The sequence below is a fragment of the Macaca nemestrina genome, chromosome 8 (assembly GCF_043159975.1).
Source record: "Macaca nemestrina isolate mMacNem1 chromosome 8, mMacNem.hap1, whole genome shotgun sequence".
NCBI lineage: Eukaryota > Metazoa > Chordata > Mammalia > Primates > Cercopithecidae > Macaca > Macaca nemestrina.
The window spans coordinates 35,628,579-35,651,810 of NC_092132.1; the positions used below are offsets into that span (position 1 = coordinate 35,628,579).

At 37.1% G+C, this 23,232-nt stretch overlaps 1 pseudogene; it reads left to right on the forward strand.

The window, feature by feature from the left end:
• Positions 1 to 5,759: 5,759 nt before the first annotated feature.
• On the forward strand, positions 5,760 to 5,880 carry LOC112425638 (U2 spliceosomal RNA; annotated as a pseudogene).
• Positions 5,881 to 23,232: the final 17,352 nt, after the last annotated feature.

Genomic DNA, 23,232 nt, shown 5'->3' on the forward strand with positions numbered 1-23,232 from the left:
TCTGTAGTTGATTGCTGACTTGAAATGGGGATTTCGAGTTGATCCTACTGGAGTGTTTCCATCTTCCTTTGGAAAAAGGAACACTTGCTATAGTAACTGTGCCCTTGTGGCGTACACTGCCAGCGGCGTGATCAATATCACATCCCCACGTCTTCTCAGTTTCTTTTGGGATGGTACTTTGCCCACTTTGCAACTTCCCTTGTAACTAGTGGCAGCCATTTAACCCAGTTCTCCTGGCCAAGCAGATGTAAGGGGAGGTCTTAAAAGCTTCCCAGAATATCTTTTGCATTCTTGGTAAAATGAATAATGTGCCTAGTATCACCCCTCTTTACTAATTCTTCCTGCTTTGAACACTAAAATGATTCCTGGAGTTGCTGCAGCCATCTTGAGAATATGATGTGATAGGAATGAAAATGAAAACAGAGATGATAAAACAGGATATGATAAAGCTGGTACCTGGTATGGTTCATATTAGTGAGGCCATTTATCAGATGAATATGCTGCTGTAACCAACAACCTCAAAACCCCAGTGGCCAATGAAGGCTGTGTTCCATTAGACTGTCACGTGATATATCACCAATTACCATGGCAGAGGGAAGGGGACTTGGCAGAAACACTAACTCTTCAAGGCTTTTCTGCCCAGAAATGCCACATGTGCTCACATTCCATTGGCCAGAGCAACTATAGCTACACCTACCTTTAAGGAAGAACAAAGCATAAATCTATCATACAGAATTGTACTATTCTATCATTCATCCAAGAAGGAAGGAAACCAAAACACTGATTAACAACTTTGATGAACAATTCAACTTTTTCTTATATGAGAGAAAAATAAACTACTGTTTAGCCACTTAGAGTTGAATTTTCTATCACTTCTAACCAAAATTGTTCTTAACCAACAAAGTAGAATTACTCTAAAATTGCATATGTAAAATTACATAGAGAAATAGGATTATAGTTCTACTCAGCAATATTCTGGATTCTTTTTAATTTTATAATTGGTCTTCCAAATGCTCCCTCCTTAAAGATAATGGATTCATTGCAAGATTCACAAACTGATTTATTTTGACCCGAGGTTGGAAATCAAAACAGAAATCAAAGGAGCTTGGCCTGTAGCTCTGTGCCTCAACAAAAATACCCTGCAAATCAGCCCTCCTGGAAAGATCAGCAACCAATAATTAATTTAATCATTACAGTTGGAAAAGGCTATTACTGTGTCATTCTCTTTCAAGGCATATTTTGGTTACTAAGAATAATACTACCAGTCTAGAGAGTATAAAATGTGTCCAAAATTGTCCTAAGCATTTCATACACTATTAGGTTACTTAAACCTCACAAGGACTGTTATTCACATAAAATACATGAAGAAATTGAGGTTTATTAAGATTAAGTGACTTACTCAAGGTCACTGAGCTAATGAATAGTACATTCATGATTGAATCGCAAATCTAACTATACAGCTCAAGCACCTGTGAAATTGTCCTATTTCTACATTCTGAAAAGATTTTCCAAGTCACCAATGCCTTTTTAAAGCATTGGATCTTCCTTGCACTGTCTCAAACTCATATTTTAATTCACCCTTTAAATTCTTGTTTCCTCACTCCAATTTCTGTACTCTTAAACCTATACTCTACTACTTCTCTCGTACTTACTGAAATAAAATTAACTTTACAGTGAAAAACATCTAAGCTATTCAGTGTAAGAGGAGGGAACGATCTGAAAGGCAGAGTAAATCACAAGTCGAACATAAGCAAACAATATAGGGATGTCATCTTAAGACTTAGATGTAAAGGATTAGAAAATATTCAGGCAATGAATAATAGTTCAGAAAAACCACTACTCTGTATCCTGTGTAGTCCTCTTATTCTAGTATCACTTATTGAAACACCCTTGTAGACCTGCATTCATTCATCCATCTTATAACATTTATTATCAATCATGTATTTAGTAATTGTAATATGTGAGGGGCACTGTCCACAAAAATATGAAGACATGGTGCCCTCCCTCAAGAAGAGTTACATCCTGTAAGGAAAACACATTCAAATGGTGATATGTATTGTAAAGGCAGCATCTTCAATGGCACAGGGTGGGAAAGGTTCAAGTCCCAGGGAAATCCTTATAGTAGCCAGAGGCAATTTTATGAAATGCAAATCATGTCATATTTCTTCTCTTCTTAAATCCCTTCAATGATATTTCAATGAAATTTTACTAAAATCCAAACTTTTTACCTTGACTTAAAGGGATCTACAAATTCTGGTCCTACCTATATTTCTTATTCTCTTCACTCTCTCTTCTATTCACTAGACTTTAGCCATATATGCTTCGCCCTCCCTTTAGAACACACAAAACTGATTTGCAGCTCTAGATTTTTTACACTTTTATTATCTTCACCTGCAGCGTACTGTCCCCAGATTCTTGTTTAGGTTTTTCACTTTCACCCTTTAAACTGCAGGTCAAATATAATTTCCAGGGAGAGGATTTCACTCAGCCCTTCCTCTACTCATCTTACTGCCTTGCTTTATGATCTTTATCACCCTTACCACCAACTGAAATAGTCACATTCATATATTTACCTTTTTTGTTATTTGCCTCTCCCAAGTCAAATACAACCTGCATGAGGCGTGGAAACTTCTTTGCATCCCCAATGTCTAAAAGGTTGCCTGATGCATAATCTCGCTCAACAAACTTTTAATGAAGAAATTAATTAATAAGCAAGCTAGTAGCCTCTATACATTTGGTCTGGACATGGAAAAAGAATGATGAAATATCAGATTGGACAGAAATTCAAGTCACATAATGTAAGAAGCATTTTAATGCCACATAATCTTGACAATTCTTGGGTACTACTTCAAATCCTAATAGCCCCACCTCTCACTCCAGCCACTACTGTGGAAATCATTTCCATGCATACTTTGGACAGGAGCATTCTTACAGGATGTTGCCTTTCAATATCCCATACTTCTTACTTCCTGTTCAGGACATTCTCTGATAATATGCTAGAGACATCTGTAGGATCACACATGGCAATTATGTGTGTACAACCCAGAGGGGTAGGACCATTGAAACCTACAGAGCTCCCCTTCACCAGGAAGGAAAAGGAACTGAAGGACAAATACTTCCCTTTTTAGCCTCCAGCAGGGAGTTCTTCAATACAGAACCTAAGATTCCTCAAAAGGTTCCTGCTCCCTGGATCACTTCCCAAATAAACCATGTGCATGAAGATCTTGGTCTTAAGCTCTGCTTTCCTAAGACAGCATGCCTAAAATAGCATTCCTAGGAGTCTAAATTTTCTTCCTGTAAACAATTAGAAATCTTCGAAGACTTTCGAGTAGGAAAGTAACAATCATTTTTGCAAGAAAAGTCATTTTGATGATAGTGTGAAGGGTGAATTACAGAAGTCAAGGCTGATGTTTTGACAACTAATCAGAAGATAAATTCAGTAAACTAGGTAACAATAAGTGCTGAAACTCCAGTGATGAAAGTGGGAATGGAAAAAGAGAGAAAACAGAGATTGTGAAATAAATGGGAAAAAATGTGTAAGGACTGTGAAGTGGAGGAGGTCAGCATTAGTAATCACATGGCCTATAAGTTGTTTGCTTCTGTCAGTGTGCTATAGCATATTGGGTATACTACTCCTCAAAGAGTAGTGACATGATGAAATCCAATCTGCTTTCCAAGAAATTTCATAAAATTAGCACACATTTTTCTGGCACGCTTTAAACATAGATCTTATGAAGATGAACCGAGACTTCTAGGAAATCTTTCAGGCTTGGGACTCAATAATAATATGGTGCTTTTAGCAATTTTTATTTTCCCTGTTAAGTAATTTTTTAATTAGTTTACTTTATTAGTGTCATATATTATATAAAAATGTATTTTCCAAGTTTATTTCACTTGTGGAGAAACTGGAGAGTAATAGAGTGCCATGTTTTAAAAACACAACACTATACATGTGGCTGACATGTAAAAGTCAGGGTTACAAGCTCAAAGTGCCTGACTTTCAAATACAGCCCAATCAGTAAAGACATGATAAATGTACAAAGGAAGCCCATTATAATGGTGGTTTGGGTCACTGGGCAAGAGAAGAAGAAAGATGACGAAAGAACACGGGCTCACAAGTAACTATTGCTCATTAATTCTGACTGAGATCAATAAGTGATGTTCCTTCCGTTCACCCACAGCAAGCATGGGTACATTTGAGATAAATGAAAGCCTCTTCTGCTTAAGGTAACAGAAAAAAACATATTAAATGGAATTTTTAATGTGAATGAATGCCGACAATTTCTTGTTAATAATTTCATTTCATTTTGGCAGAAACAGTCAGATCTCAAAATAATGTTGAAAAGTCTGACAAGAAAACTCAATTACAAAATATGGAAAAATGGAGAGAAATATTTAGTGATGGACATAGCACAATGTTAGCTGACATTTACATTCCTTGATTATATTGAATTAATGGCCTCTGTGCTAATGGTAATTACATAAAATGGCATAGTGAAAAGGCCATTGTGTTACATAAAATCTCCATAGAAATAGAAACATACTAGTTTATCTTCCTTTAATGCTGTAAGAGCATTAATTTGTCACTGTAAACACATTTTCATTTAATTAACCCTGACTTTATTTGTGTGGATAAGTCTCTATCCCAAGACATTTATTTTTCCGTTACCAACACAAGTCCCTCTACTCAGCGCCAGACTCTTGATCTTTATGGAAGGATAACCAATCCTGACACACATACCGCAACCAAACATGAGCCAACGTGCTTTATATCTGGACCAGAGGTGTGGAAACTATGGCTTTGGGCCAAATCTACTGTCTGTTCTCATAAAGTTTTATTGGGACAAAGCCATGCCCATTGTTTGTATATTGTCTATGGCTATTTTCACACTACAATGGCAGAGTTGAGTGGTTGTGACAGAGAGCATATAACCCATAAAATTTAAATTATTTATCTTCTGGCCCTTTACAGAAAGTTTGAATACCCTAATCTTCCCTAATCACTTGAAAATCAACGTTGATCACCCTAACATGTGATCAGCGAAGTAGCAACCAAGATGGTAGCAGGATTATGACAATATACAAAATGCTATTCTCTTTAATCCTAAAACTCTTTAAATTTTCCAATTTGAACATGGGTAAGAGATACCTATTTTTAAGCAGTAGGCACTCAGAACCACCAAGGTCTAAAGCATCATTATGGGAAAATGGCCATCTTTATTCTCCCAAATGTTTTTAATTTTTCTCATTATACTGTATCTACTTTTCTGCTCATCCTTCCACCAGCAATATCATTTAGGATAGGGCACAGTATGAGAAAAAGAGCAATTTTGTCAGACTACGGATTTTAAAACATATAGCTACTCATATGAAAATTAAATAGTTCAACCTGTCCAAAGGAAACACAGTTCCATAAAATCAACTGTACCTCCTCTACAGAGAAAATATAATTAAACTACCATGGAAATAACTGCAAGTAGCTAAAGAATGGTAAACATTTTTGGAGAACGAATTTTAGAATCAACCTTTGCAAGAAATTGTACATCCCTATAGAGTCTCCTAGGAAGAAACTAATCTTACTCACTACAGTGATAGCTAGGAGAAAGAACAAACCTCACTTCCTACAGCATGGGAGAAAACTATCTAATATCACAGTGAATTTAAATAGGGCTGGTGTAGAACTAGGAATCTGCTTTAACCAATTCTTCAGGTTCTAATGGGAATGGCTATTGAACCACACTCTATGAAACACAATGTTAATTGCATCTCAGCCTTTTGGCTAAGATCAAGTGTAGTGTCTCTTCTTATCAGTTTAAAACACAATGTTTATTTTCTCCACTGGTATTATACATTCATACAACCTATCTTGCAATAATCATTTTAAAATGATAAAATAATATGCATTTATGGTAAAAGAATAAAATTCCATTTTAAAAGCTTTGGTAAACTAAATAATTTTTTGAAAAGACAAGATATTTTAATGACTAAGAAATCTTAAAACCTTAGTAGGTTCTAAGATTGCAAATCTCTTCTGTCATTTTGCCATTTGTCTATTAACTAATAACCTTTGTGCAAGAAATGTTTTATTTGAATGGAATTAAATTCATCATTTTCTTTGCCTGATGGGTTATGCTTTGAAAATGTAAGATTTTTTTTTATTAGGAAGGAGAGTTTTTCATGAATGGTTATTGTTTTACCTGTCATCGTGAGGTTTAATTTAAATAGAGACACATTGTACTTAGTAGGAATTCTGTTTTTTACAACACATCTATTTCCCATTGACTTAGGGGTCATTCTTGGGTATGTTTGTGTATCTCCACAAATTACCTTTATATAGAGATCTCTCTCTGTTGTTCTCTAATCTTTTGCATTGATCTGTTCTGTTCTTGCACTGATTCACAGTGCTTTTATTACTGTCTTTGTAATATCTTATTTCTATATTTTATTGTTATTTATTTATATGTAATATATAATTTGTTAAGAATGTATATTTATATAATAATAAGTAATCCATCTAAGATCATGAAATGTCTTTCTATATATTCACTTTCATCATAAAGATCCTATGTTTTTGGTTAAATCCAAAATATTCTTTTGATTTCTATTGATTTTATAAATTACAAAACAGATAAAGGAGATAGAAAAAGGAAAAACACAGGCTCATTTATGAACCTAGGTGCATCATAAAATTATAGCTAACCATGAAAATATGGAAAAGGTGATGGGATATGACTCCCTTGAATAGGCTATGTAATAGAGCAAATGCGATAGAATGTCACTCCTGTGAACAATTAGAACTGTTAAGAAGGTTTTGCAAGTTTACCAGTGCCAACCCGAAATAATTGAAAGGATCAGAGTCTAGATTAAAAGAGTTTATTCAAGTGTAAAGCTAAGAATAGCCATTCAGGTAACAGACTCCAAAGGAATAGGATCAGTACTCCAAAGCTAAAAGTTAAGGTCCACGTATATAGGCAGAAAACAATGAAATTTTGTAGGATTATAACATTTTCTATACAAGGCTAGTTTATGAGTTACAACAATTTAGCTGCAGTTTGTCTTCTTTTTCATATATCTTGCTTTACTTTTCTTTCTAATTTAAAAGAGTGTATTTAACATTCCCTCTTAAACAATGTGATACTCATGAAGTCTTTGTGGGAGAGAGGAAAGAGAAAAGATAATTTGTAATTAAGATCAATAGGTAAGAGGGAAGAAGTCTTCCCCAGCACCCCTCAGTCATCTACAATATTTTATAAAACAATGTAGTTAAAAATGCTAACATATAATCAGAAAAACAAATGTTACAGCTGCCTAGGTTATAGTTGCCTGTTTATGTGACTCAGGTCTCATAATTACATTCCCTTAAGACTCAAAATGTTTTAAAGTTCCAACAGCTTAGATTGTGAATTACTTATTTTCACATATGGAATTCAAGCTGTAACAATCATTAGAGGAAATGTGCAGAAAAGTTGAAAGAAGACCAAAGAGTATCCGTAGAGGAAGCCACATTTAGGGGAAAAAAGAAAGAGGCATAATCTAAAATAATACAAGAAGAGAAATATGAAGGCTATAATAATAAAAATGAGAAGGTTATCAATGATGTCAAAGCTGTGGGAAATGGAACGAGGATTTAGTGAAATCAGAAGACTAGTGTGTGATTCCATTACTTAAACATATTCATTTTTCAAAGATGTAAAATAGTACTTCAATGTAAACTGTATCATTATTTGTGTTTATATGATTTAACAGAAAATGGTTCCTAAAATTTGTGAAATTTTAAAATCTGACTACATAGGATCCAATTCTAAACTTTCCTAAACTTTCGTTTTATCATATAAAACAAAAAAATGTTTAGAAGACATTTATCTCTTTGGATAGCTTTAGTGTATTCTAGAAGGATTTTTTTGGCATATTTCCTATTTACTGTGGTATTCATTTTTATTTTTCCTTTCAAATTTTTTCACTTTTGACTTGACCCTACTCATTGAAGTAAAAGAAAATCTGTGCTTTTTGTTCCATAATTCTTCAATTAACTTCTTTTTCTTATTTTTAAGACACACCACAGGAAGTTAGGTATATAGATATGGACTGATATATTGTGTTATCCATCTAACAAAAAAACCCCAGTATATTGTAATGAAAATGTGATTATTTTATAGATTTGGCTTCAAAGCCTAAAAACCAATTTGGGTAATACTTTTTCTTGAAAGATACAAAACACAAATTTTTATATTATCTACCAATTTTATCCATTCAAATGAGCATTGTATTTTCCTAAGAGACTTAGTTTTGTGCTAATAGAGATAGTATCAAACACTCACATTTACTGACATCTAAATGCCACCATGTTGAGTGAAATCTTGATGTAGCCTATTGTTATAAAAATGTCAATCCATTGTATCACCCATGGACAGTCTTGAAAGATAATGTTTTATAAAGTACTTATTCTTTGTTGATTTTGAATGAACAAACAAAAAAATGAAAGCATACTTTAAAAAGTCATACTTAAATTTTTAAAATTGCAGCTAACATTTGGGCTTTCTGAACAGTCCCTGAATAATATTAAAGAACCTAGACTCAAGCCAGACTGTCTGGTTTGTTGGTTCCTTGACTTACTCTTTATGAAGCCCTGAGCAGGGTGTCACACTTCTGAGCACTTATTATGTGCAAGCACTGTTCTATTTTCCATTAATTAACCCAATTTACAGATGAAACCGTGGCGGCACAGGAAGGTGAACTAATTTGTCGAAGGATATTCAACTAAGTAAAAGCAGAGCTGGAATTCCAACCAAGGCCACTTGACCCGCGAGCCCAAGCTCTGTTTAAACTCCATTCTATAACTTTCATTTTAGTAGTTTGGCTACAATGATTATTTAGAAATGAGCAACTGTACTTTTTTGAGTTTAGCAGCTAATTTTCCTTAATTAAACAGGGATGGTCTTCTGTGGGGACACAGCCCTCTCTATAGCAGGTATTTATACTCTTGTGCCATAATAGCCTTACTAGGAGAAAGCCTTGCTGGAGAAAGTGCCGCACTTTGAGATCAAAAGAAACCATTAACTCTTATTTCAACAGACTCTCCGAAATGCATGGTAATATTCTGCTAATCTGTTTAATGATCTGCCACAATTGGTAAGACTTATTTCAAAACTTTTCTCCTCTCATGAAACCTCCAAGTGTACGCCACACCTGTGGCCCAGAAGATGGGGCACTAACTTGAGGCTATCTGATGGAATCTTTTTAACTTCTCGATTCAAAACATTGAGACCTGTGTACATAAGAATCTACACACATGCTATCTTCCTTTCTTCCTAAAAGAAGTGAATACCATTTCCTCCTCCTAAGGCCTATCCCTCCATTAGCATTCTAGAGCCTACTCTACTGCATTTATTCATTCAAAACCTGAAAGCTGAGTATGTCTTTGCTATCTTGTGTCCTTTTTTCTTTTTTTTTTTTTTTTTTTTTTGAGACAGAGTCTTACTCTGTCACCCAGGCTGGAGAGTAGTGGTATGATCTCAGCTCACTGCAACCCACCCCCATGCGCCTGCCTCCTGGGTTCAAGTGATTCTCCTACCTAAGCCTCCTGAGTAGTTGGAATTACAAGTGCCCGCCACCACGCCCAGCTAATTTTTGTATTGTTAGTAGAGACGGAGATTCACCATGGTTGGCCTGGAACTCCTGACCTCAAGTGATCTGCCCACCTTGGTCTCTCAAAGTGCTGGGATTACATGTGTGAGCCACCACACCCGGGCTCTCGTGTGCTTAAGTATGCTCAAGTCTCAGTAAGCTTCCCTCTAGCTTCACAGCCTCCTGCAACTATCACTTTTTTCTCTCCACCCTTAATAGCGAAACTTATTAAAAGCATCAACTGTATTTTTTATCTTCATTTCCACCCTACCATTGACTTCCTAGTCCAGGATTCTATCAGTAACATCCCACATAAACAGTTTTTACTAACATTATCTATACCCTACAAGTAGTTTAATCAAGCCCTGTCTTACTTGATATTTTAGCAGAATTTCACAAATCCTACTACAGAATTATAAATTTTGTTTCCCAGCAGAGAGCTATCCTTGACTTCCACGTCTATATATCTAACTGCCTACTTGATATAACTGCTGATGTCTCAGAGAGAAATCAAACTGAATTCACATTTTTTCACAATCCATCCCATTGCAATGTTTCCTATTTCAGTGAATGGCTCAATGCAAGTTATTAACCCTTGAGTCTCTTCGAGCCTCCTGCTCCCTCACTCATCACCCAATTTTCCATCACTGTTGATTTTATCTCCTAAGTATCTGTCTAGTCCATCCATAGTTTATATGTCATACATCATAGAACATCCTCAGCACAGTATGGGACATCATTCTGTAATTGAGCACATGAATATTTCTGCAGTAAATCATTAATTAATATATCACTAAATCGGGCGAATGATAACTAAAAATAGCTTCATGTCAATTGATTTCATGTTCTGATGTCATATGAGTTCAGTTAGGTCAGAGTTTCTATGAAGTGAGTTATAAAAACAATTTTTAGTTATTAGAATTGAAATTCAGAATTGTGGCTAAGCAATTGTGAATCTGCCACAACTTACCAAGAAGTAATATGTATAGTGGTTAAGAGCATGGACAGCAGAGGTAGACTGTCTGGGTCAAATTCCATCTCCATCACTAACTAGATCCTGGACAAGTAACTTAACCTCTCTGTGCCTAACTTTTCTCATCTGTAAAGTGTGAGTAATGAGTTACCCATCTCATAAGATTTTTGAGGAGATCAAATCAGCTAATGCATGTAAAGTGCTTAGAACAGTGTTTGATACAGAGTACACAATCAGTATTAGCCACCGCGAAGTTTATGCTATTAAAACCAATGGTGTAGTTCAATGTCCTTGTACTTATGAAACTTGGAAAACTTCTTAGCCATAGGATTGTTTATTTATTTAATTTTATTTTATTTTTTGAGAGACAGAGTCTCTCTCTGTCTCCCAGGCTGAAATGCAGTGGCATGATCACAGCTTACTGCAGACTCAACTTTCTGGACTCAAGCAATCCTCTCACCTTAGCCTCTCAAGGAGCTGGGGCTACCAGAGGGTACCACCACACCCAGCAAACTTTTAAAATTTTTTTGTACAGAAAGGAACTCGCTATGTTGCCAGCTGATCTTGAACTCTTGGGCTCAAGCAATCCTCCTACCTCAGCCTCCCAAAGTACTGGGATTCCAAGAGTCAACAACTGGCCAGAATTGTTGAATCAAAGGAAATATCACTAAAAATTTTGATAAATAATAGAAATCATCCTTCCCAACATTTTCAACAATTAATACTCCCCAAAATATAATATGAGCTTACCCAACATCCCAACATCCTCTCTGATGCTGGATAAACTCAACCATTTTGGTAAATCTGGAAGGTGAGAAAATTATATATATCTTGTAGTTTCTATTATTTCTTTAATCATGGGAGATTCTTTTTAAATTCCCGTAATTATGAGAGAACAAAATATTTCATTAATGTATTGGTTATTTATATCACTGCATGTTTACATCTTCTGCCTATTTTTAATTGTGAAATATCTGGGGTTTTTGAATATTTAAAACCCGTTAAAGGAAGAATAGAAACTAAGTTTTTTCTTTCATATATATATGTATATTTGTATGTGTATATATATTTTTATATATATGAATTATTCTTAATATTTAATATGTCACCCATATGAGTTGTCCCAGAACAGGGCTGCCCTAGATTCCCTGCTACGCCCAGTCATTAACCAGGAGCAGCCAGTTAAAAGCATAGTGTTGGTACAAATGCAGTGGTAGATTCAGGGAGCAGCAGCAGGGGCCATCATGCCGCTAAGCTCCCTGCAGCAGGAAATCTCTGCAGTAAATTTCCATAGCTACCAAAGCCCACCTTGGGGCAGTACAGATCTACCACTCCATGAAGGTCTCGAGGACAGCCCCTCCACAGTTCTTGTGGGACTCTCTTCCCAAGGAGAAGCCTGAAAGAGGGAGGTTAGTGAGATGAACTAGAGTCTCATCATTATAGTTGGCTGCAGGGCCACAGCTGGTACTCACCCTTGCCTGTCTCCGCTTTCCATTCTAAATTTCTTGTAACTTCACCTATTACCTCAAGAGGTCTAGGTAACTACTGTGACCTGAAACCTCCTTTTTGAGGGCAGTGAGCACTCAGTAATCATACTTTTTTCTGGTTGCATTGCTGTTCTTGTTCATTCATGGTTTCAATAGGGCAAGGTAGTAACGGAAGGCAACCAAAGATCACATGAGTATAACAAATATTTCTTCCTGCCCCATTGTATAAAAGTGGCCTATATCCTCCTCCTGGTCAGAGTTGTCAACCTCTGCCATGATAATGACTCTTCCTTACAGATTCCTGGACACAAAAACTTTCTGGTGCCCTGACAGCAAATGACACTTATAGTTCAATGGGAAATTTGCTGTGCCCCCTGTCAAAGTGAGTCGCCCCTAGGGACCAAGACCTCCAACCCTGCAAGTGTAGAGTAGTGGGACAGGAAGCACAAGAGTTATTGGGAAGGGTGGTATGTAGGGCTATTCCTGCTTAAACTCCTTTGTTTCTGAACCCATGTATTCTTACTGGGGACACAGCACTGTGTGTACTGTACAGAGGTCTCTGGCTTGATATATACAGTTTATTCTGAACAATAACACCTCATTCTTTCAGAGCGTTACTTCTGAAACATTGCCTTTGGCAGGATGTTCCAGCATTCAGTGATGACAGCTCTTCCATGCATGGTATGTTATGTGATCTAATCAGTGGATCCAATGAAACTAATCCTCCACATTTTCATGTGTGGGATATGGAATTCGATGTCTCTGAACAGGCATCCCATAGTCCCACGATAGTAGTGTTGGCTGAGCTCTGTGGGTGGTAAAGAAAAAATTACATGCAGAATATTAATCTATCCCTGTGAAGGCAAGTTACTGGCCCTTCCAGGACAGAGGGTTATACTATATGTATATTATAATGTAGTTGATTGAATCAACTATCATATAGTTGATTGCCACAAACTGACTCGTTGGTCTCCTTAAGGAAGCATGTCGTATCGGGGGTTCAGCACTGGCACTCAAGTTTACTAAGGAGCCATCTTAATAGTAAACTTATCTCATCCTCTATGGTTCCTGCCAGGGTTTTAAATTCCTCTTCCAAAGAAAGTGCCACCAAGCTAATAAATTATTATTTGTCCTATTTTACATTCTAGCTCTTTTATAAATCACCCTAAAAATCTAATCTCAGGCACGCTCCCCTGGCTCCTACCAGTACCCTATAACTAAGTTTCACAGTGCCTTCAGATTATAAACTTTCTCTTATCAGGCCCAGCAGATGGGATATGCTGGAATTTAAACTTAATTAGCTTGGGAGCCAGAAGAGGAACAAGGAAGAGTTCCTGAGTGAGACACCTGTTATCTTACATGGATAAGGCCTCTGCAGAGCATGATAGCAAAGGTTAACTACTTTTCTAGAGGATCTGCAGAGCCAACCTATACAGGCATTTCACCCCAAATGTCCTTTCTGTGTTTCTGGATTCTGGGTTTCCAATTCAGAACCCTGAATTCAACATAACAGACCTTTCTTAAATCATGAACATTCAAACTTCTCTGGAGCTCTGTGACTCTGTCAAATCTTTGTTTTTCTGCACAGTTGTGTCTGCACTTCTACTCAGAAGATAAGGTACTCATTAGAAGCTACCAAGGAGGCTTTCTGGTTCCCACACTTAGCTTTTAATAGCTCTCAGTTTCTTATTATTCCTACGTAAGATGACAATACAACTTGGTGCTAACAAGCCAGTGCTGCTGTCTTTGTAAACATTCCCCTCACTTCCATATCTCTCAAACATCTGAGTCGTCACACCTGCAAGGGCATTCCCCTTCTTGGTATGCTTTCCCAAGTTACCACTGGTGAAATATTTAGCAACTGAGCCACCAACTTGTGCCAGGGATGATCCGCTGAGGATGGCGTCTTCTTTGCTCACTAGGTGCTTGGTAAGCTAGTCTCATATCCTCATCCTATCACCTGCTTTCTTGGATCCCTCTCATAACCACTGTTTATTTAAGTCTTCTGAGAAGCATTTACCAATATGAGATTATGCATGTAAGAGATTTATTTGGAAAGGGAACAGGAGAATGTAGAGGGAACCTTTAGAGTGACTCCTGTGTAAGGAGGGAGGGAAGTAAAGAGGACAGGGTAGGAGGAATCACAAATAGCAACATTAGCAGCACAGTTCTAAGAATGGTTGAACTAACCAAAAGATGGGCAGGTCCTTGATCCAAAGACACACACAGGAAGAGTCCAGTATCTAGCAATAATGGGCTTGTCTTACTACCTTTGCCGTGCTCAGTCATTAGCTGAGGGTAGCTTGCAAGAAGTATGGCCTTAGCGCAGACAGTATCAGACCCACTGGGGCAGTAGATGAAGCCATCAGTTAACTATGCTGTCTGCAGCTGGAGATCTGAGTAGTGACTTTTCCTGACTGCTACATCTGCAATGCTATTTGATATGGCTTGGCTCTGTGTCCCCACCCAAATCTCATCTTGAATTGTACTCCCATAATTCCCATGTGCTGTGGGAGGGACCCAGTGGGAGATAATTGGATCATGTGGACAGTTTCTCCCATACTGTTCTCCTGGTAGTGAATAAGCCTCGCGAGATCTGGTAGTTTGATAAGGGGAAGACTGTTTCTCTTGGTTCTCATTCTCTCTCTTGCCTACTGCAATGTATGACCTGCCTTTCACTTTCTGCCATGATTATGAGGCCTCCTCAGCCATGTGGAACTGTAAGTTCAATTAAACCACTTTTCCTGTATAAATTACCCAGTCTTGGGCATGTCTTTATCAGCAGCATGAAAACACTACTCTATTACAGTCTATGCAAATTTAAGGTTCCTGGTGAAAAATAACCAATTCTGTTTAACCAAATCCTTATTTTTAAGCAGAACTCTAGGTCATTGGACTGTTAAAACACAATCCTACACTTCTCTTTTAAAAAGAAATTTCTGTGTTTTATAGCTATAATTTTTCGTTTCTCTGAACATATTTTATCATGATTATGTTTTGAATTATAGAAGTTAACCATAGCTTAACTGTAAGGTAAGCAAATATTGTACATTATGACTCAGGATATATATATATTTTTTTTTTTTTAAAAAAAAGCTCTCTCAAATAAAAATGTAATTTATTATATTAATTTTCTAATAATGGTAGAAGTCTATAAGATCCACTAAGGGTTTTCTTCATATTGGTTCTCCACAAAACCCAGAACAGTGTTGGTCATTGAGCATTAATGTACTACTGCAAAACTTAATTACATTGAAATTTGCAGTTTAATTTTGAATGGATGTGTTACTAAACTTTCCTATAATCACAATACCTTTCAGTCTCAGGAGCAGCTTAAACCACACTTGAAAGACATATGAAGCACTATTTATTACAGTTGTTGCTTTTCCTATTAATGAGTTTTGAATTGGTTTCTTTTTCTAGATTGACAACTTCCATTAAAGCTCAGGATGTTGGGGATTTGAACATAAACGCAACTCTGTTGGAAAATTAGCATACTATACTACCTCTGAGAAGAAGTTATATTTTTGATAAACACCTCTAAGAACTATATTATGACATTGAATGCTCATTTGCTCAGAATCAGAAAGGTTACTTTATTTTTAAAATCCAGTGACCAGAAATAGAAAGAGAAACTGCATCTTCTTTGTGGTTGACCGTTGGAGCAGTGGCACATGCAGAAACCACTGTCAGTGCCCTGGGAGACCAGAATGTGCCACCCCAGTGCATGAAGAATTTACTAGCTAAAGCCAATTAGGAAGCAGCCAATAGAGGAATAATTCTCTCTATCCTCCCCCTTTTCTGCCTAAAGACAAGATATAAATTCTTTACTGAAGACAACTCTTATTAGTTCAGAGATGGCACCAGAGGAATCTACACATGAGTTTTACTCCATTCGTTTCTTCCTACAATTTCCCACCTTTGGAAGAGTAAAACTCTTTTCCTTTGGTCAGTCATTTTTCCACAAATGTATTGTTCTTTGTTAAAGATGCTACATAAGCCAGAGCTGTAAGCCACTGCCTTGAGTTCCCATTCATTGAGGATTTTCCTGTATGATGTGCACTACATGCATTAATAAACTTACTGTTTTTCTCTTGTTAATCTGTCTTTTGCTACTGGGTCTGTCTCAATTATGAATGTATGAGAGTTGAGGAGAAATTATGTTCCCTCCCTGGAAGTGCCCTTTCAGGTCCCTTTTGCTCATCTTACAATGGCTGAATAGTCTGCTAATGAATCACATCTGTTACTTTTTGTGGAGAATTTTCCTCAACCAGTGGGAGCCTTCTTACCTCCTGCTCCATGGGAAACTCACAGAAAGTGACTTTTTGTTGCGGGGGTACACAATTTCAGCCCTAACTCTTTAAAATGGGAGAAATTATGTGACAAAATTGGTTCCCTGTCACTTCCTCAATAAATCACTTGCCCATCTCAGACTCTGAATCTGGGAAACCTTACCTATCACAACCTATAATACTATAAATTTAACAATTCCATGGACTTTACATATGGACTATACTTCCTTTTAAATAACATGGGAAATTTACCAGTAATAAGGTCCTGAAGAAAAAATATCAGATTATAGAAAAATTAGTGGAAAGATATGCAAACTCCTGTAGGAAAATTCACCTACATGCTGTAGCCAGTATGTTACTTGTGATCATGAGAATATAATGGTGATATTTCCTGGCACACAACTCCTCAAGCTCTTGGAATCTCCAAAGTGATAAGTGTCTTTTCGTATCCTGATGAGTTGTGAATAGCTTCTAAATGAAAGATGGCCACCAGAAATACCAGGGCATGATTACAGGATTGAATCTTTTAGCCCCATCCACAACCTCCAGGGAAGGGAGTGGGGCTGAAGGTTGAACTGATCACCATTGACCAATGATTTAATCAATCATGACTACATAACGAAGTTTCCATTAAAGGGCTTCCAGATAGCTAAATACCTGGAGGTTCCTAGAGGGAGGCATGTCCTGAGAGTACATGAAATTTCTGTGTCCCTTTCTACATACCTTGCTCTATACATCTTTTCTATCTCACTGTTCCTCTGTATTCTTCGTAATATCCTTTACAATAAATGGTAAACACAAAGTGTTTCCCAGAATTCCACTGGTCACACTAACAAATTAATCAAAACCAAGGTAGGGGTCATGGGAACCCCCGGTTTATAGCTGGTCAGTCAAAGTATAAGTGACTATTATTTGCAAACTGTTGACCTGAAGTGGGGGACAGTCCTGTGGAACTGAGCCCTCAACCTGTGGGATCTGACAGTATCTCAAGCATAAACCAAAAAGTGTCTGAGATAGGTGTCAGTTAATTTAGAAGTTTATTTTGCCAAGGTTAAGAATAATGACCCATGACACAGCCTGAGGAAGTCCTGAAAACATGTTTCCAAGGTGGTTGAGTTACAGTTTGATTTTGTATATTTTAGGGAGACAGAAGACATCAACCAATACATGTGAGGTACACATTGGTTCAGTTTGGAAAGGCAGGACATCTCAAAGTGGGGGCTTCCAGGTCATAGGTGGAAGATCATAAGATTTTCTGATTGGCATTCGGTTGAAAGAGCTACTATCTGAAGACCTAGAATCAATAGAAAGGAGTGTCTGGGTCAAGATAAGGCATTGTGAAGATCAAAGTTATTATTATATAGATGAAGTCTCATAGGTAGGCGTCCATCCTTAGAGGCAATAGATGGCAAATTGTTTCCTTTTAAGACCTTTAAAAGGTGCCAGACTCTCAGCTAATCTTTTTAGGATCAGAAAAAGACCTGGAAAGGGAGGGGGATTCTCTATAGAATGTAATTTTTCCCCAAAAGAGAAAGCTTTGCAGAGCCATTTCAAAATATTTCAAAGAAATATATTGGGGTAACATACTTTATTTTTATCACTTTCAGAGCCCCCTATGTGTCATGTGATGCTATAATAGAGCCAGGTTGGAATGTGGTATCTTCTTGCTATGAAGAGTCTATTTTGTCAGTCTTCAGATCTGTTTTAATGTTAATGCTGGTCAATTTTATGCCTGAACTCCAAAGAGAGGAGGGTATAATGAGGCATGTTTGACTCCCCCTTCCCATCATGACCTGAATTACTTTTTCAGATGTCTTTGGCATCCCCTTGGCCAAGAGATGTGGTCTATTCAGTCAGTCAGGGGGCTTAGAATTTTATTTTTGGTTTACACCAGGTAGGAAGTGTCATAATTGAATTAAATTAGAAGACAGCCAGCTGGTGTCTGCTGCAGAATTGCTTAGTTGGTGCGTAAGGTAAAGCCCCCACACATTTGGTGTCAGAAGTGTTGGGTTGACAGTATGAGTGAGTGTAGGGAGAAAAGTCTCTTTATTTTTTTCCTGTCTCTCAGACTACTGATCCTAAAATCTAGAAAGAAAAAAATAAATTAAATATTAATATTTTCATTTTCTCTCTACCTGTGAAGGGAAGATTTTAATAAAGACCCACATACTCTGGGATAGAAGTCATCTCATCTCCAGTACTAAGCAAACAACTTTCTGTATGCATAAGCAAATGGGGGTGAAAGAAAGATACCAGTCATATAGACTTGATTGTTTAAATAAAGAAAACACTGAAGAGTAAAAGTAATTTTCTCTTACAAAATAAGGTTGCAGCAAGAATAAGAGACAACTTTTAAAACCTCCAGCTCATCAAAAGAGATGAGACGTATTGAAATGAGTAAATCATGAACTAAGTGTTCTAAGATCAGGAAAGACCTTTTCAAAATGAAAAACATGATTGCTAATTTCAAAACTAAATTGAGACTTCCTCAGTCCAATAATAAGAAATGTATTAATTATGTCTTCCATATGCTTGATGTTTCAATATCTTGGAGACTTGCTGACATGAGAGAAAATGTGCCTCCTAGGGAAAGCCAACTCCTAGAGATAAGTAAATGATTAAAATGCTGGCATGCCTTTTGTATTAGCCCATTCTTTCATTGCTATTAAGAAATATTTGAGACTGAGTAATTTATAAAGAAAATAAGTTTAATCGGTTCTCAGTTCTGCAGGATGCACAGGAAACAGAGCAGCTTCTGCTTCTGGAGAGGCCTCAGGAAGCTTAAAATCATGGCAGAAGGCAAAAGGGAGCAGGCATCTTACATGGCACGAGCAGGAGCAAGAGAAAGAGGGTAGAGGTGTTACACCCTTTTAAGCAACCAGATCTCACTAGAACTCACTAACTGTCATGAGGACACTACCAAGAAGGATGGTGATAAACCATTCATGAGAAACCCACTCCCATGATCCAACTACCTCCCACCAAGCCCTATCTCCAACATAGGGAATTACAATTCAACATGAGATTTGGGTGAGGACACATATCCAAACTTTATTACCTTTCTTTTCTCAACTAACCAATCCAGAGCTCATTCCTCAACTACTTCATGTATCATATTCTCACACTCTAAGCCACTATCTATCTACTCAAATCACCCTAGGGTCAGGTACCAGACAACTAGGGAGAGACTGTATACCCTGGAGCCCACCGAAATTATTCAAACTATTCGATTGTAAACCTGCTCACCCTGCCTCACCTGTTCCTTCCTACAGAAGATAAAAGACATGCTCTATCTCCACATGTTCCCCACTCTCCCTGCCTCCAGATCAACTCTGGTGCTCTTGGTGTGGCCCTGCATGGCATGCCATGCCTCCTGATTCTATGGATCTAGTAATAAACATATTTCTTCTTAACAGTCCTTTCCACGTCTGCATGTCTTACTATATGTGATTAAAACAAATCCCAGGTACCCTTAATACAAGAAAACATCAGAGAAACAAATTAAGGGATGTTTTATGAAACACCATTCTATAAAGTACTCATCGAAACTGTCAAAGTCATGAGAGACAAGTAATAACCAAGAAACTATAACAAACTGGAGGTGCCTAAGGAATCACAGCAGCTAAATGTAATGCCAAATCTTGATTTGAGCCTTGCCTTAGGACAGAAAAACGACAGTGGTAGCACCGGACAACCCAAATTAAAGGAACGACTCAGTTAATAGTATTTTACCAATGTTGACTTCTTAATGTTGTTAAATGTCCTATGGTTATGTAAGCTGTTAACATTAGTGGAAACTGAGTGAAAACTATACAGGAACTCTCTGGTGCCATCTCTGCAAGCATTTTGCAGTCTAAAAATATTTCAAAATAAAACTACTAAGAAAAAATAAAATAAATAAAACTAGATTAAGTCAATGAATAAGATCTTGGATGCAGCAGAAAATGAAATCACTGGCAGAAAGATAAGCCTGAATGATTCACTCAAAGGTCAAAAGAAAAGTATGCAATATTAAAATAAGAGAAAAGCAAAGAGTACAAAAGACAAGACGAGATAAAGAATGTAAAATATTGATTACAAAAAGCTAGGTATGAGAGAGAAAATGGAAATTATATTAGAAATTCTTGAATTTCAAGTAGTATATATGTTGTTATAAAATAAAATTAATAAAAATAATCTTTCTTTTATTAAGAAAGATTCCTGATGAACATCTTAATTCCAAGATCAAGAAAAATCTTTGCGTTAAGGCAGAAAAAATACAAGTAACATACAAAGTAACAAAAGTCTTACTAACCTCGGATTTCCAAACTGTGGCACTAAATGCTAATGACCAGCAATTCTGAAAACATAGGTTCATGTAACATGAATTCCACATTCAATTAAATTATTTTGGATGTAAAGGTAACAGAGAAATATTTACACATATTTAAAATGAGAAAGACTTCATAAAGCTTTCTCAGGGTGGGAAACTAAACGAATTTACAACCTAGTCAAGAAATAAATCAAAATAAGAATGCAAGAATGGGAAAGACAAGATGAAAAAACTACAGTAATCAACAATAAAAGGGGTTAAACTTGGAATTTAAATCAAACTAAACGTTATATACTTGAAGTTAGAACAGATGCTAAATTATTTTGTTTTGTTAATAGTTCTATGACAGTCTTTATTTTGTTGCTTCAATATTGAATGTATAAGTTATTAGTGTTTCAAATTACAATTTTAATTGTTATAATACCTTACATTTAGTTTAGACAGTATCACAAATCCAGTCTTTGATTTTTTTAATGAGGGAAATATGGATTATTCAATGACTGCTTTTAGAGTAACTATTCAATCATTTAGAAAATATAACATAAAGTTAAATCCATTCTTTATAATCACACAAAAATAAATGTCAGAGAGTTAAGTTTTAAAATTTACACAAGTGAAACAAATAGATTGAACTATAGTGGAATATTTATACTTTCTTAAAGGTAGAGAAGGTTTTGTTCTGAATGTGGTAGAGTGGGAAGAACACTGGCTTTTACTCTAAAGAGTAATTTAAATTTTGCCTATTCTGAAACGTAAAGCTGAAAAACTAAATAGGGTTCTTGTAGAACTCAAAAGCCCAGGAAAACAATAACCACCAAGGAGAAGTACCAATGGAAAACACCTTAGACTTTGAAGTGAAACCCCAAAGGATTCTATCCTAGGAGTAAGGAAACATCACAGACTTTACCAGACTGTAAGGGGCACAAGCCCAACGTCATCATCTCAATCCATGACAAGACAAAGGTGATCTGAGATTGCTAGAACACCCGCCCCCCATAGCTGACTACCAAAAGCAAAAGTAAATCCTCTTTGGAAGAAAGAAAAATATCTAGAATCTCAAATGATTAACTACAATTTTTAACAAACCGTCTGTAGCACCCAATCAAAAATAACTATGTCGTACAAAGGTAAGAATTGACTAAAACCCAAGAAAAAATAGAAGATAGAATCACACCTAGAAAATATTCAAATAATGGAGCTGCCAGATGTAAAACTTGTATTTCGTGATTAATGGTATCAATGGATTGCAAGACAAATGAAAAGTTGTGACAAAATGTGAAACTATAGAAAATCATACGGAAATTCTATAATGTAAAAATATAATCACTAAAATTTAAAAGTAATTAGATGATTTTAATACCAGGTTACATAATATTAAAGAAAGTTCAGAAAAAATATTCATAATTAAGAAAAAACTAACGTTTAGAAGATTTGGCCGGGCGCGGTGGCTCACTCCTGTAATCCCAGCACTTTGGGAGGCCGAGGCCGGCGGATCACGAGGTCAGGAGATGGAGACCATCCTGGCTAACACGGTGAAACCCCGTCTCTACTAAAAATATAAAAAATTGCCCGGGCGCGGTGGCTCAAGCCTGTAATCCCAGCACTTTGGGAGGCCGAGATGGGCGGATCACGAGGTCAGGAGATCGAGACCACCTTGGCTAACACGGTGAAACCCCGTCTCTACTAAAAAAAAATACAAAAAACTAGCCGGGCGAGGTGGCGGGCGCCTGTAGTCCCAGCTACTCGGGAGGCTGAGGCAGGAGAATGGCGTAAACCCGGGAGGTGGAGCTTGCACTGAGCTGAGATCCGGCCACTGCACTCCAGCCTGGACGACAGAGCGAGACTCTGTCTCAAAAAAAAAAAAAAAAAAAAAAAAAAAAATTAGCCAGGAGTAGTGGCGGGTGCCTGTAGTCCCAGCTACTCGGGAGGCTGAGGCAGGGGAATGGCGGTAATCCGGGAGGCGGAGCTTGCAGTGAGCCGAGATCGCGCCACTGCACTGCAGTCTGGGTGACAAAGTTAGACTCCATCTCAATAAATAAATAAATAAAAGATTTGAAGAGTAGGCCAGGCGCAGTGGTTCACACCTGTAATCCCAGCACTTTGGGAGGTGGAGGCAGATGGATCACTTGAGGTCAGCAGTTCAAGACCAGCCTGGCCAACACGGTGAAACCCTGTCTGTACTAAAAATACAAAAATTAACCAGGCCTGGTGGCACCCGCCTGTAATCCCACTACTCAAGAAGCTGAGGCAGGAGAATTGCTTGAACTTGGGAGGCAGAGGTTGCAGTGAGCCAATCTCGTGCCACTACACTCCAGCCTTAGTGACAGAGCAAGACGCTGTCTCAAAAAATAAAAATAAGAAAAAAAATGAAAAAAGATTTGAAGAGTATAAGAGACCTGGACTATAACAAAAGGGTCCATGCTTCTATAATTGGACATCCAAATGTGTAGATAAAAGAGAGATTGGTCACAGATTCAGAAAACAATATGAACTCCTTTAAAAAAAAAAAAAAGGAAAAGAAAGAAAAACCACCTCAAGGTATAT